Source organism: Saimiri boliviensis, chromosome 2 (genome assembly GCF_048565385.1).
Source record: "Saimiri boliviensis isolate mSaiBol1 chromosome 2, mSaiBol1.pri, whole genome shotgun sequence".
Classification (NCBI taxonomy): Eukaryota; Metazoa; Chordata; class Mammalia; order Primates; family Cebidae; genus Saimiri; species Saimiri boliviensis.
This window is the reverse complement of record NC_133450.1, coordinates 75555469-75567750: the sequence shown is the minus strand read 5'-3', so window position 1 is coordinate 75567750 and position 12282 is coordinate 75555469. Positions and strand designations below refer to the sequence as shown.

Sequence of the window (12282 nt, the reverse complement as noted above, 5' to 3'; positions counted from 1 at the left end):
ATAGCCAACTTTATAGCCAAGCTAATAGAAAAGCCACGTTACACTGGCTCCGTCTTGTCAAACCAGTCACTTTTAAGACTTTGTGCTGATTTATGTCCCTGATAGTCACTGTAATCTCTGGGTTACTTTAAAAATGCATTCTTCCATTGCTCTGTTACTAAGATGTGTTAAGTCACAATAGTAGCCAGAACACTAATAAGTAAATAGTGTAAAGAGTATTCAAGTAGTTTAAGAAATGTTGTTAGTGATGTGTCTCCATGCTCTCCCCACAGATATTTAACCCCAAGAATCTGGTAAATCTTAACAAGCCATTATTTTAGCAGTTGTTGATTTCCACTTCAAATCTAGCCAAATATTACATTCATTTACATTTGCATGGCATACTTTTGTAACTTTCAAAGTGCGTTCACATTCATTATTTCATTTTATTCATATATAACACTAATAACATGTAGCTGAAATTGTTCTCTGCGGTTGCCAAAATAGCTACTTATTTATTAATATGTTACTTTTCTGTCTGCTTTTATTCCATCCAGGCATTTAAAATGCTAAAGAATGAACAAAACTGGAGTGTCACAGAACTTCCAAGAAGATCAGAGAATGATGAATAGTAAAGTGTGCTAATCCCATCTAATGTAAGTAGGGCCCAAAACAAGAGAAGCAATGATAATAAAACAAAGTAACATGTTTCAAAAGTGATAAATCAACCTAAAAAACATAACCTAGGTTCAGTCATCAAATGTGTAATTTCAAAGAACGAGAGAAGGTTGATAGGAACTGGTGAGAATATCTTTGTAGCAGAAATGCCAATAATGCTAAAGGATTTAGAAGGAGGTCTAAATAAATATAATTATTTTTAAGACAGAAAGAAATAATTGAACAGAACTTTACCAAAGACCATGAATATTTAAAGTAAGAGAAGAAAATGTGGAGTGAGATTAGTGGTTAGGTGTCACGGTTTTGTCGATTAAAAGAGTCAAACTCTGTAAAATATTTGAAGAAATCTATTCTGAGTTGAATGTAAGTGACCATGGCCCATGACGTAGCCCTCAGTAGGTCATGGGAACATGTGCCCAAGGTGGTTGGGGTAGGCACGAGACATCAATCAAATACATATAAAGGCTGGGTGCGGTGGATCACACCTGTAATCCAAGCACTTTGGGAGGCCGAGGCGGGCAGATCACTTGAGGTCAGGACTTTGAGACCAGCCTGACCAACATGGTGAAACCCCATCTCTACTAAAAAACAAAAATTAGCTGGGCATGGTGATGCGCACCTGTAATCCCAGCTATTCTGGAGACTGAGGCAGGAGAATTGCTTGAACCTCGGAGGCGGAGGTTGCCTGAGCTGAGATGGTGCCACTGCACTCCACCCTGGGTGACCCAGGGAGACTTCATCTCAAACAAACAAACAAACAAACAACCCAGATACATTTAAGAAATACATTGGTTTGGGCCAGCTCACGCCTATAATCCCAGCACTTTGAGATGGGTGGATCACAAGGTCAAGAGATCGAGACCATCCTGGTTTACATGGTGAAACCCCATCTCTACTAAAAATACAAAAATTAGCTGGGCATGGTGGCACATGCCTGTAGTCCCAGCTACTCGGGAGGCTGAGGCAGGAGAATTGCCTGAACCCAGGAGGCAGAGGTTGCGGTGAGCTGAGATCGCGCCATTGCACTCCAGCCTGGGTAACAAGCGAAACTCCGTCTCAAAAAAAAAAAAAAAGAAATACATTGGTTTGGTTCGGTGGGACAACTCAACTCAAAGCAGGGGTTTCTAGGCTATAGGTAAATGTAAACATTTCTGGTTGACAATTGGTTAAGTGTATCTGAAGTCCTAGGATTAATGGAAAGGAATGTTCAGGTTAAGATAAAGAATTTTGGAGACCAAGTTTTATTATGCAGAGGAATACCTCAGATATCAGACTTTACAGAGAAAACAGGTTGTAAAATGTTTCTTTCTTTTTTTTTTTTTTCCCCCAAGATGGAGTCTTGCTCTGTCTCCCAGGCTGGTGGGCAGGAGCACAATCTCAGCTCACTGCAACCTCTGCCTTCCAGGTTCAAGCAATTCTCCTGTGTCAGCCTCCCGAGTAGCTAGGATTACAGGCATGCATCACCATGCCCAGCTAATTTTTGTATTTTTAGTAGAGACGGGGTTTCACCATGTTGGTCAGGCTGGTTTCAAACTCCTGACTTCAAGTGATCCCCCCACCTCGGCCTCCTAAAGTGCTGGGATATGCCTGGCCTTGTAAAATGTTTCTTATCTGACCTAAAAAGGTATCTGGCTCTTAGTTGATTATCTCCTGGATCTGGAAAGAAAGGAAAGAAAACAAAACAAAGGGGCAAGGAGATTCTCTACAGAACATGGATTTTTCCCACAAGAGACTTTGCAGGGCAATTTCAAGGTATAGAAAGGAAATATATTTGGGGATTAAATATTTTTTCCTTGTCTCATAATATTATGCCAGAGTCAGAATGAAAAGTAAGTCATGATATATAGGGTCAAATAAAACCCATCTGATGAGAATTTATAGTTTGTAGGGCATGACTTCCTAGACCCCTTAGGTAGGAATTTGGACCAAAAACAACAAAAAAACAAAAAAAAAACGGAGCTTAGTCCTCAGTCCCTCTTCTTGGCCAAAAAGGATTCCACGAAATGCATATGCAGGCCAACAAACAGAAACAGGTCCCACGATGCTAGGGATGCTCATTCCTAGAGTAGTCTGGTTGGTGATAATAGTTTTAAATATTTGCGATTTGGATAATGGGGAGGACATCGTCTGACCTGATGTAATAGCCAATAGTTTAAGGAGTGAGATAGAGTCACGCCTAGGGTTTAGTATTAAAAAAAAATCCTGGATCATGTCTATTTTGTGAGCTATCACAATCCGGGTCTTTAATTATGCCTTCCTTATTTTGCTGTAATTGGCATAACATTTACAAGACATATATAATGCTAACACAGTGACAAATGCCACAAAGACAGCAAAAATCAGGTGTCCAAGAAGGTTATAGGTAGAGTCAGAGGGCAGTAAACAAACTAACCAGGCAAAAAAACAAACCAAACCAAAACAAAACAAAACAATGCATGCATCATCATATTATTTGGTCAGACTCATAATGTGTTTACCCTCCATATCAAGGGTCATCTGAAGCTTATGATAAATCTTATTTAAGTATTATAGGATTGGGACTGACACTAAATCAGAATCTAATAAATTTAGTCTCTCTTCTGGCCAATTTTTTCCATTGGTATAACATACTGAGGAGGATATAAGTCAAATGCAAGGAATGCCTGGTCCTCAATGTCTAAATAGTTATAGGAATTATTAACAGTGGACAAATCTATTTTTCCCACCACTTTGGATTGCACCACACGCTGGTATTTGAGAGAGAAAAGGAGGTTTTGTTACAGGAGAAGTCATATAATTCCATAGTGTCATTTTGTCATCCCTCCCAACAGAAACGGCCCTTCTCCACATACCAGATGCTATGTCCCATGGGGGTGAATACTAGAGGCCAAGTATGGGAAAAATCAGGGTTCCAAGTGGTTTGAGTGCATAGCCATTCTCCTTTTCTGTTTTTGTAACCTGAAAAGGAGATGGGATACCACGTGTTATTATCAGCTAAAATAGCCCAACTATTTCCCAGGAGTAGTATCTTTGAGCCTCATTTAACTTCAGTGCCTGTGCTCTGTGAATACAAGGTTTAAGGTCACATTTACCACCCAAAAATCTCTATAAGTTTAGGGGACCACATACTTTCCACAAGTGTTTGGATTGTGCCTCAGCACTGAGGATTGTAGGCCACTGCTTTATAGCCACCTCAGATTCCATTTGTAATAAAATAGACATGAGCTGCTATCAGGTAAGAGTACATGCTTGTTCTCATCTTTGGGTTTGGGAATATGTTTTCATGGTTTGTCTGGTTTCTTCTATCCATTTAATGAATGCTGCATTATCTTTTAAAACATTTCCCATCCTTTTCCCTCTTCCTGGAATAGCATTCCTTCTATGTAGCCAATTTTTGATAGGGAATGTTTTTTCTAAAGAATGTTTCTCTTCTTTAGCCATGAACTCAGCTTGCCCCAGTATGCCTTGCCCAGCTCTGACTCCTCCAGTGAGGTCACGCTTTAGTTTTGTGGGTGGCCAATTTTGGTGAATCCACTAGGAATGCTGTTGCCATTGTATACTGATGGCATTTCTACAATTTGGATAAATGGAGTCAATGCAGAACCACTGGGTATCCCAAACAATTGTTAGATGAGTGGAGGTTATCCTTGTCTAGGTATTCCATAAAGCTTCCCAGAGGTGCCCTGGTCTTAGGGTGGAATCTGTGCTGTCAGGGACCTCTGTCTACCAATTGACTCCCATAAACAGTTCTTTAAGGGCAGTGTCAGTATGGTTGGTGCTGCATAGGAGTATCCAGCCACAAGCACAGGGCTGGTGGTTATTTGGGCAGACCATGCTATGGCAGTATATACAGGAGACATTGTAACCAGGCACTTGTCTCAACTGATCGTCCCCAGTATCTATTGTTATGCAATGTCCTACCTGGTTAGACCCCCTCAGTGATTGCCCTGAGGCACTGTTAGGCAAGTATTCCTGCAGGACGTCATACTGGGTTGCAGCCCTATAACAGAGGTACCCTAAAAAGTGGGGACCTGGGGGAATGGTTAGAATGGTGCTGTTCCATATAATAGTCTTCATTTCTTCCTGGTCTATATCATACCAAATGATGTGGACTCCACCTGCAGAAAGATTGCTGAGGTTTGCAAGGGATGAGAAGAAATTTTCAGGTTTGAAAAGAGAAGTGTGGCTGGGCACAGTGGCTCATGTCTGTAATCTCAGAACTTTAGGAGGCTGAGGTGGGCAGATCATCTGGGGTTAGGAGTTCGAGACCAGCCTGACTAACACAGAGAAACCCCATCTCTACTAAAAATATAAAATTAGCCAGGTGTGGTGGCGCATGCCTGTAATCCCAGCTACTCAGGAGGCTAAGGCAGGAGAATTGTTTGAATCCAGGAGTCTGAAGTTTGCAGGGGATGAGAAGAAATCTTCAGGTTTGAAAAGAGGAGTGTGGCTCGGTGACTCATGTCTATAATCCCAACTGCCATACCAAAAGGTCCTATTGGCAAAGGAAAATGACCTTGGGAGCCCCATAAGGGCTTGCCAGGATTCTGTTTTGGGCATATAGTACATCGAGAATATACCTTTTGGGCTATCATAGGCGATGGTTTCCAAAAGTACTGTTTTACCGATACCATTTGTTTAGGGGCCCAATGAGTCATTTCATGAATAAACTGAAGGAAAGGCAATTGGACACCTATGGGAACTATGGGTTTTTTGTTAGGCCCTAGCCATAATTCCTTACTTGGGTCAAACATGCCTCCCTTCTGCTGCCAGGTTGTTTCTCTTGAGGGGTAGATGCTTGTTGATATTGTAAGAGAATGTTAGCGAGGGTATTTGTAAGACTAAAGGTACATTCCCTTACAGGATAGGCCATCTTTCCTAGGGCAGTATTCTTTGCTGCAGCATCAGCTAGATTATTTCCTTTTGCTTCTTCAGTGTTATTCTTTGTGTGCCCAGGAATTTTTGTGATTGCAAGTTGCTTTGGCATCTGAATTGCTTCTAGTAACTCCGTGACTTGGTACCCATTTCATATGGGCTGTCTGGATGAGGTAAGAAATCCTCTGCTTCCATAGCATGCCAACATCATGGGTTATTCCAAAAGCATATTGGCTCTCAGTATATATATGCCACTTTTCCTTTAGCTAATTTAAAAGCTCTAGTTGATGCTATTAATTCAGCCATCTGGGCAGATTTGACTCCTTGGAGTTGGGCACTTTCAATTATGTCTGTTATGGAAGTAATGGCATATCCTGCCTGGTAATGCCCTGGTTGTCCCTTAAATAAGAACGATCTGTGAACCAAATTAATTCATCATTCTCAATGGGAGTTTCCTATAAATCTTCCTTAGGGGAGAGTATAATATTAATTAGTAGAATGCAGTCATGTTCCTCTTTCTTTTGTTGTCTACCTGGAAGCGGGAGCAGGGGAGCAGGGTTAAGAGTGTCACAGAGCTTCAAAGTGATGTTGAAGGCAGAAAGCAGGAGTACTTCTTAAGAGGCAAGGTGGCTTACAAAATAGTGTTGACTGTGGTGAGAGCTTAGAAGAGATTTCACAGAATGGGGGACACAGATATTCTGAGGGGACCCTAGGACTAATTCTTTGATGTTTTTGCATAATGTGGCTATAGCTGATATAGCCCTCATACAAGGAGGGTGCCCCCTTGCAACTGGATCTAACTATTGACTGAAATAACCAATTGGTCTGTGATTGTCACTGTGTTTTTGAGTTAATACTCCTAGAGCTTTCCCTTTTATTTCATGTACAAAGAGAGAAAAAGGAAGACTGCAATTGGGATGACCTAGAGCAAGCGCTTGGGTCAGAGCCTCTTTTAGATCTTCTCTGTGCTGTTTTCCCCCTTTTTTTCCAGTGGATTGGGTCCGGCTTGGTCTGTTTTAGTTTTTTAAATAGGGGTTGAGCCATTAAGGAGTAGTTTGGAACCCAACTCCTGCAATAGCCTGTTAATCGTAAGAAGCCTCATGATTTTTAGTTTTGGGCAGGGGAAAGGTCATAACAGCAGAGATTCTCTCAGGGTTTATTAATAGACCCCTTGGGGAAATCATATGCCCCAAATATTTAATTTGGGGGAGTCAAAATTGTAGTCTATCTTTTGGCACTTTGTGCCCCTTAAAAGCAAGCTGTTGTAATAGGTGGACTGTATCTTCTCTGCATTTTTGCAGAATGAACACAACAATAAATCATCCACATACTGAATTAGAGTAGATTGATTTGGAAATTTAATGTCATCTAAATCTGCCTTTAGTATTTGAGAAAAGTAAGTGGGACTTTCAGAGTAGCCCTGGAATAAGACTATCCATGCGTACTGGCAATTTCCCCAAGCAAAAGTGAAAAGATACCGGCTACTTTGCTCTACAGATATGCTGAAAAATGCACTACACAAATCAGTAACAAAAAAGTGACTGGAGGTGATAGGAATATTGGAAAGTAAGGTGTGGGAGTTAAGAACAACAGGGTGTCTAGGAATTATTATTTTATTTATAGCTCCTAGGTCATGAACAAATCTCCAGCCTTTCCCATTTGGCTCTTTAACTGGGAGGACTGGTGTATTTCAAGGGCTGGAGCAGAGTATTATGAGTCCTTTATTTAATAATCCTGAATAATTGATTTGATTCCTAGTAAGGCCTTTAGTATTTGAGAAAAGCCAGTGGGACTTTCAGAGTAGCCCTGGAAAGAGACTATCCATGTGTACTGGCATGGCTTAAGGGGATATTGCCTTACATTTGCCTTACATTGTGGATGTATTTATGGTTATTTCTATAGGGACTGCTAACTTAAATCTCCCAGTAGTTGTGGAAGAGCTTCCACATAAGGAGTCTGGCACCTTAGATAAGAAAGGCTCTAATTCTTCTTCTCCAGAATATTGATTAGCTTTCCCAAACATAATATAATATGTGGGTTTTTGTAAGTCTTCTACGTCTCCCAAGTTGAAAATAATTTCTCTCTTATGTGAAAATGAGATGTGTGCATTATAAGTCTCCAGGAAATCCCATTCCCAGCAGGTGTGTCAGGGATGGGGTTGGGGGCGGCACTATCTACTATAAGAAAAATGTGATCCTCCACTATTTCTCCTAATTGAAATGGAAGGAGATTTCATTTCAAGGCTATAATAGGAGACTTTGAAACCCCTATCATGTGTACTTTTTCTTTATTCCAAGGGAGAGGGTTTTTAATCAAGACAGGGTTGAGGACTGACAGTATAGCGTCAGTGTCAACAAGGGCTTTGATATTTTCCCCATTTCTGGATGTTTCTACTTCTTCTAAAGCATTAGTTAGAAGTAGGGGAAAACCCTCTCTGTTTCCTCAGAGCATCCTTATTCTGATTTTTCAGTTGTTCTGGTGCTTCCCCTTTGTGCAAGCACCCATTTAACTTTTTTGCATTCTTTTTAAAAATGTCCTTTCTTTTTGCAATAGTGGCAAATTGCTTCCTTTTGGGATTGCTTAGATCCCTGGGGACCATGGGACCCTCGTAAACTCCCAACTTAGTTACTAAGTTGTTTTGGTTGTAAACTTATAATTTTAGAGACTTTCCTTTTCTTTCTTAATGATTGCTTGTGACAGTTGGTCAGCTAGCGTGACTAGGTGGCTAGTGAGAAAGCAAGCCCAAGCCACATTATTCCTCTTTATTAGGGTTGCTAACTCCTTATCTAAACCTTGAATAAACCCAGAATTTAGTAAAGTGTCACTTTTATCTTGCTCAAAGTTTTCAGGAGGTATTCCTGAAAACTGTTTGAATATATTTTCAAATTTGATATAAAAGTAAGGCACGTTTTCATTTGGGCGCATTTTACATTGTTGCACCTTTGCCCAATCTATAACCTTGGGGAATACCGGTGGTATGGTTTCACAGAGGCAATTGCAAAGCTCTTTGCATTTGTACGTATTTTGTCAAAATCTTCTAAAGGCTGTTTCCAATCTGCTATTCCAAACCATTCTTCAGCTTTGTTTTTGGAGATCAGTAACAGAATCAGCTGACATAGGTCAGAGAACTGTGGATCATAAGTCTTAAGAATTAATTGGAATTCTTAGCAAACCCAATGGGATCTTCAGTAGGATTGGGGAATCCAGATACCAGGGTCTTAACTCTGATTTGGTCCAGGGGTATATATTATGTTATGATCCCCTCTGCCTGTGGGTTTTACTCTAAAAGGAGCAACTACTGTATTATTTTGTGCAGCTATTTCTGGTCCCCCTGTGGCTTGAGGCAAGGGAGGAGGGAAAGGAGGAGGAAAAATGAAACTGTCCGGATAAGTTCAGAGAGCAGAGGGTCAGGAGCAGAAGGGGAGACAGTTTCTGGAGCCTTCCTGATTTCAGAAGTGGCTTTTACTGATTTTTTAAATTCTGAGACAGTTTGAAAAAATTTGTAATTAACTTCCTGAAGGGAGGCACGCTTATTTTTCTCTCTTTTTGATGATTCTAGGTGCCAGCTAAAGTCCAATTGCCATTTATTTTCTTTGATTTGGTAGCCTAATTTTTCTAATCTAGCACACAGGAAAACCAGTTTAGGGACATCAAAAGTTGCCCATTTTGGAAACCTTAGACCTAGGTCATCTTTAGTAAGATCTTTCCATTTGTATAAATACTTGCAAGTAAAGGTACCATAATTATTAAACATAAACCCAGCTGGGGAGCCCAAGAGGGACCGCTCTCCTTGCCTTTCCTCTTTTTTGAAGGGTTATGTCCTCCCCCGACCCCCTTTTTTAAAAAGGGAACTGACATGTGGCCTAAGATTTTTGTGTAGTGGATTGATATGTGCTGCTTGTGGGCAGGACTCCACAGTGTGTCACCACTGAGTCACTTCTACACCCTTATATGCCTCAGTTTCTCTCTTCAGAGGTCTATTACCTCTGAAAGGGCTCAAAATGCTGGGTGATAAGCCCTTATATGCGTTTCCTGGATGAGCCTTTTCAAATTAATATTTGTTGGGAAGTTTCCCATAGGGCTCCTGCACATCACAGGGGATCAACCCCCCAGACACTCCCATGAGGCCCCTGGTCACCCAGAGGTGCCTTTCGGTTGGGAGGGGCAAAATGGCCTTTCTCTTCAGAGCTGAGGAACTCAGTCTCTCATTTATTTATGAAAAATAACAGTTCAAAAAGAACAAAGCAGGAGGCATCACACTACTGGACTTCAAACTGTACTACAAGGTTACAGTAATCAAAACAGCATGGTACTGGTACCAAAACAGAGATATAGACCAATGGAACAGAACAGAGGCCTCAGAGGAAATACAACATAGCTACAACCATACGATCTTCAACAAACCTGACAAAAACAAGCAATGGGGAAAGGATTCCCTGTTTAATAAATGGTGTTGGGAAAACTGGCTAGCCATGTGCAGAAAGCAGAAACAGGACCCCTTCCTGACACTTTACACTAAAATTAACTCCAGATGGATTAAAGCTTAAACATCAGACCTAACACCATAAAAACCCTAGAAGAAAATCTAGGCAAAACCATTCAGGACATAGGCATAGGCAAGGACTTCATGACCAAAACGCCAAAAGCAATGGCAACAAAAGCCAAAATAGACAAATGGGATCTAATCAAACTCCACAGCTTCTGCATGGCAAAAGAAACAGTCAGTAGAGTGAATCGGCAACCAACAGAATGGGAAAAATTTTTGCAGTCTACCCATCTGACAAGGGGCTGATATCAGAATGTACAAAGAACTAAAACAGATCTACAAGAAAAAAACAAACAAGCCCATTCAAAAGTGGGCGAAGGATATGAACAGACACTTTACAAAAGAAGACATACAGGAGGCCAACAAACATATGAAAAAATGCTCGTCATCACTGGTCATTAGAGAAACGCAAATCAAAACCACATTGAGACACCATCTCATGCCAGTTAGAATGGCGATCATTAAAAAATCTGGAGACAACAGATGCTGGAGAGGACGCGGAGAAATAGGAACACTTTTACACTGTTGGTGGGAGTGTAAATTAATTCAACCATTGTGGAAGACAGTGTGGTGATTCCTCAATGACCTAAAAATAGAAATCCCATTTGACCCAGCAATCCCATTACTGGGTATATATCCAAAGGATTATAAATCATTCTACTATAAGGACACATGCACACGAATGTTCATTGCAGCACAGTTTACAATAGCAAAGACCTGGAACCAACCCAAATGCCCATCGATGGTAGACTGGATAGGGAAAACGTGGTACATATACACCATGGAATATTACGCAGCCATCCAAAACGATGAGTTCGTGTCCTTTGTAGGGACATGGATGAACCTGGAAACCATCATTCTCAGCAAACTGACACAAGAACAGAAAATCAAACACCGCATGTTCTCACTCATAGGCGGGTGTTGAACAATGAGAACACATGGACACAGGGAGGGGAGCACTACACACTGGGGTCCGTTGGGGGGAAATGGGGGAGGGACGGGGGGTGGGGAGGTGGGAAGAGATAGCATGGGGAGAAATGACAGATACAGGTGAGGGGAAGGAAGGCAGCAAACCACACTGCCATGTGTGTACCTAAGCAACAATCTTGCATGTTCTTCACATGTACCCCAAAACCTAAAATGCAATTAAAAAAAAAAAAAGAAAAGCAACAGTTCAGTTCCTCATGCAAAGTGCACAGAGACAAGCCAACTGAGATTAATTTTGAGAGAAAAGGCAATGGAAAAAGACCCTTTTGAATGCACTTCTGAAACTAAAATTAAGATTTTAATCAACTTCCTAAGAGAAAAGAGACAGAAAAAAACCAGCTTAGAATAAATCAAGGACCATCAACCAAAACAGGACATCTGGGGCTCACTAGGACTTACCAGTTCCACTGAAGAAGAAGCTTGAACTTGGTGAGGCTTCAGTGGGCCCCTGCTGGTACCTTGGCTCCAGTTTCGGGCAATTCCTTTAGGGTCCTGAGTCTTCTCTGAGGTCCCAGGTTGGGCTCGATTATTGTCAAGGAAAAGAGTCAAACTCTGTAAAATATTTGAGGAGATTTATTCTGAGCCAAGTATAAGTTACCATGACACGTGACATAGCCCTAAGGAGGTGCTCAGAACATGTGCCCAAGGTGGTCGGGGTACAGCTTGGTTTTATATATTTTGGGGAGGTATGAGACAGCAATCAAATACATTTAAGAAATACATTGGTTTGGTTCAGAAAGGTGGGAGAACTCAAAAGCGGGGGTTTCTAGGCTATAGGTAAATTTAAACATTTTCTGGTTGACAATTGGTTGAATTTACACGAAGATCTAGGATCAATGGAAAGGAATTCAGGTTAAGGTAAAGGATTGTGGAGACCAAGTTTTATTATGCAGAGGAATCTCTCAGATAGACTTCAGAGAGAACGCATGTTGTAAAATGTTTCTTATTGGACATAAAAGGGTACTTGGCTCTTAGCTGATTATCTCCTGGATCTGAAAAGAAAGAAAGGAAAACAAAAGGGGAAGGGGATTCTCTATAGAATGTGGATTTTTCCCAGAAGAGACTTTACAGGGCAATTTCAAGATATGGCAAGGAAATATATTTGGGGGTTAAGTATATTTTACTTGTCTCATAATGTTATGCCAGAGTCAGAATGAAAAGTAAGTCAGGATATACAGGGCCAAATAAAACCCATCTGATGAGAATTTATGGTTTGTAGGGCATGACTCCCTAGACCC

The 12282-nt window shown here is 41.0% G+C and overlaps 1 long non-coding RNA gene across 1 annotated transcript; it reads right to left on the bottom strand.

Moving 5' to 3' along the window:
* Positions 1 to 380: 380 nt before the first annotated feature.
* On the bottom strand, positions 381 to 11526 carry LOC141583596 (uncharacterized). Its single transcript, XR_012516261.1, has 2 exons — positions 11444 to 11526; positions 381 to 3594 (listed from the first exon to the last, which is right to left on the bottom strand). It is a non-coding gene; the product is annotated as an uncharacterized LOC141583596 (long non-coding RNA).
* Positions 11527 to 12282: the final 756 nt, after the last annotated feature.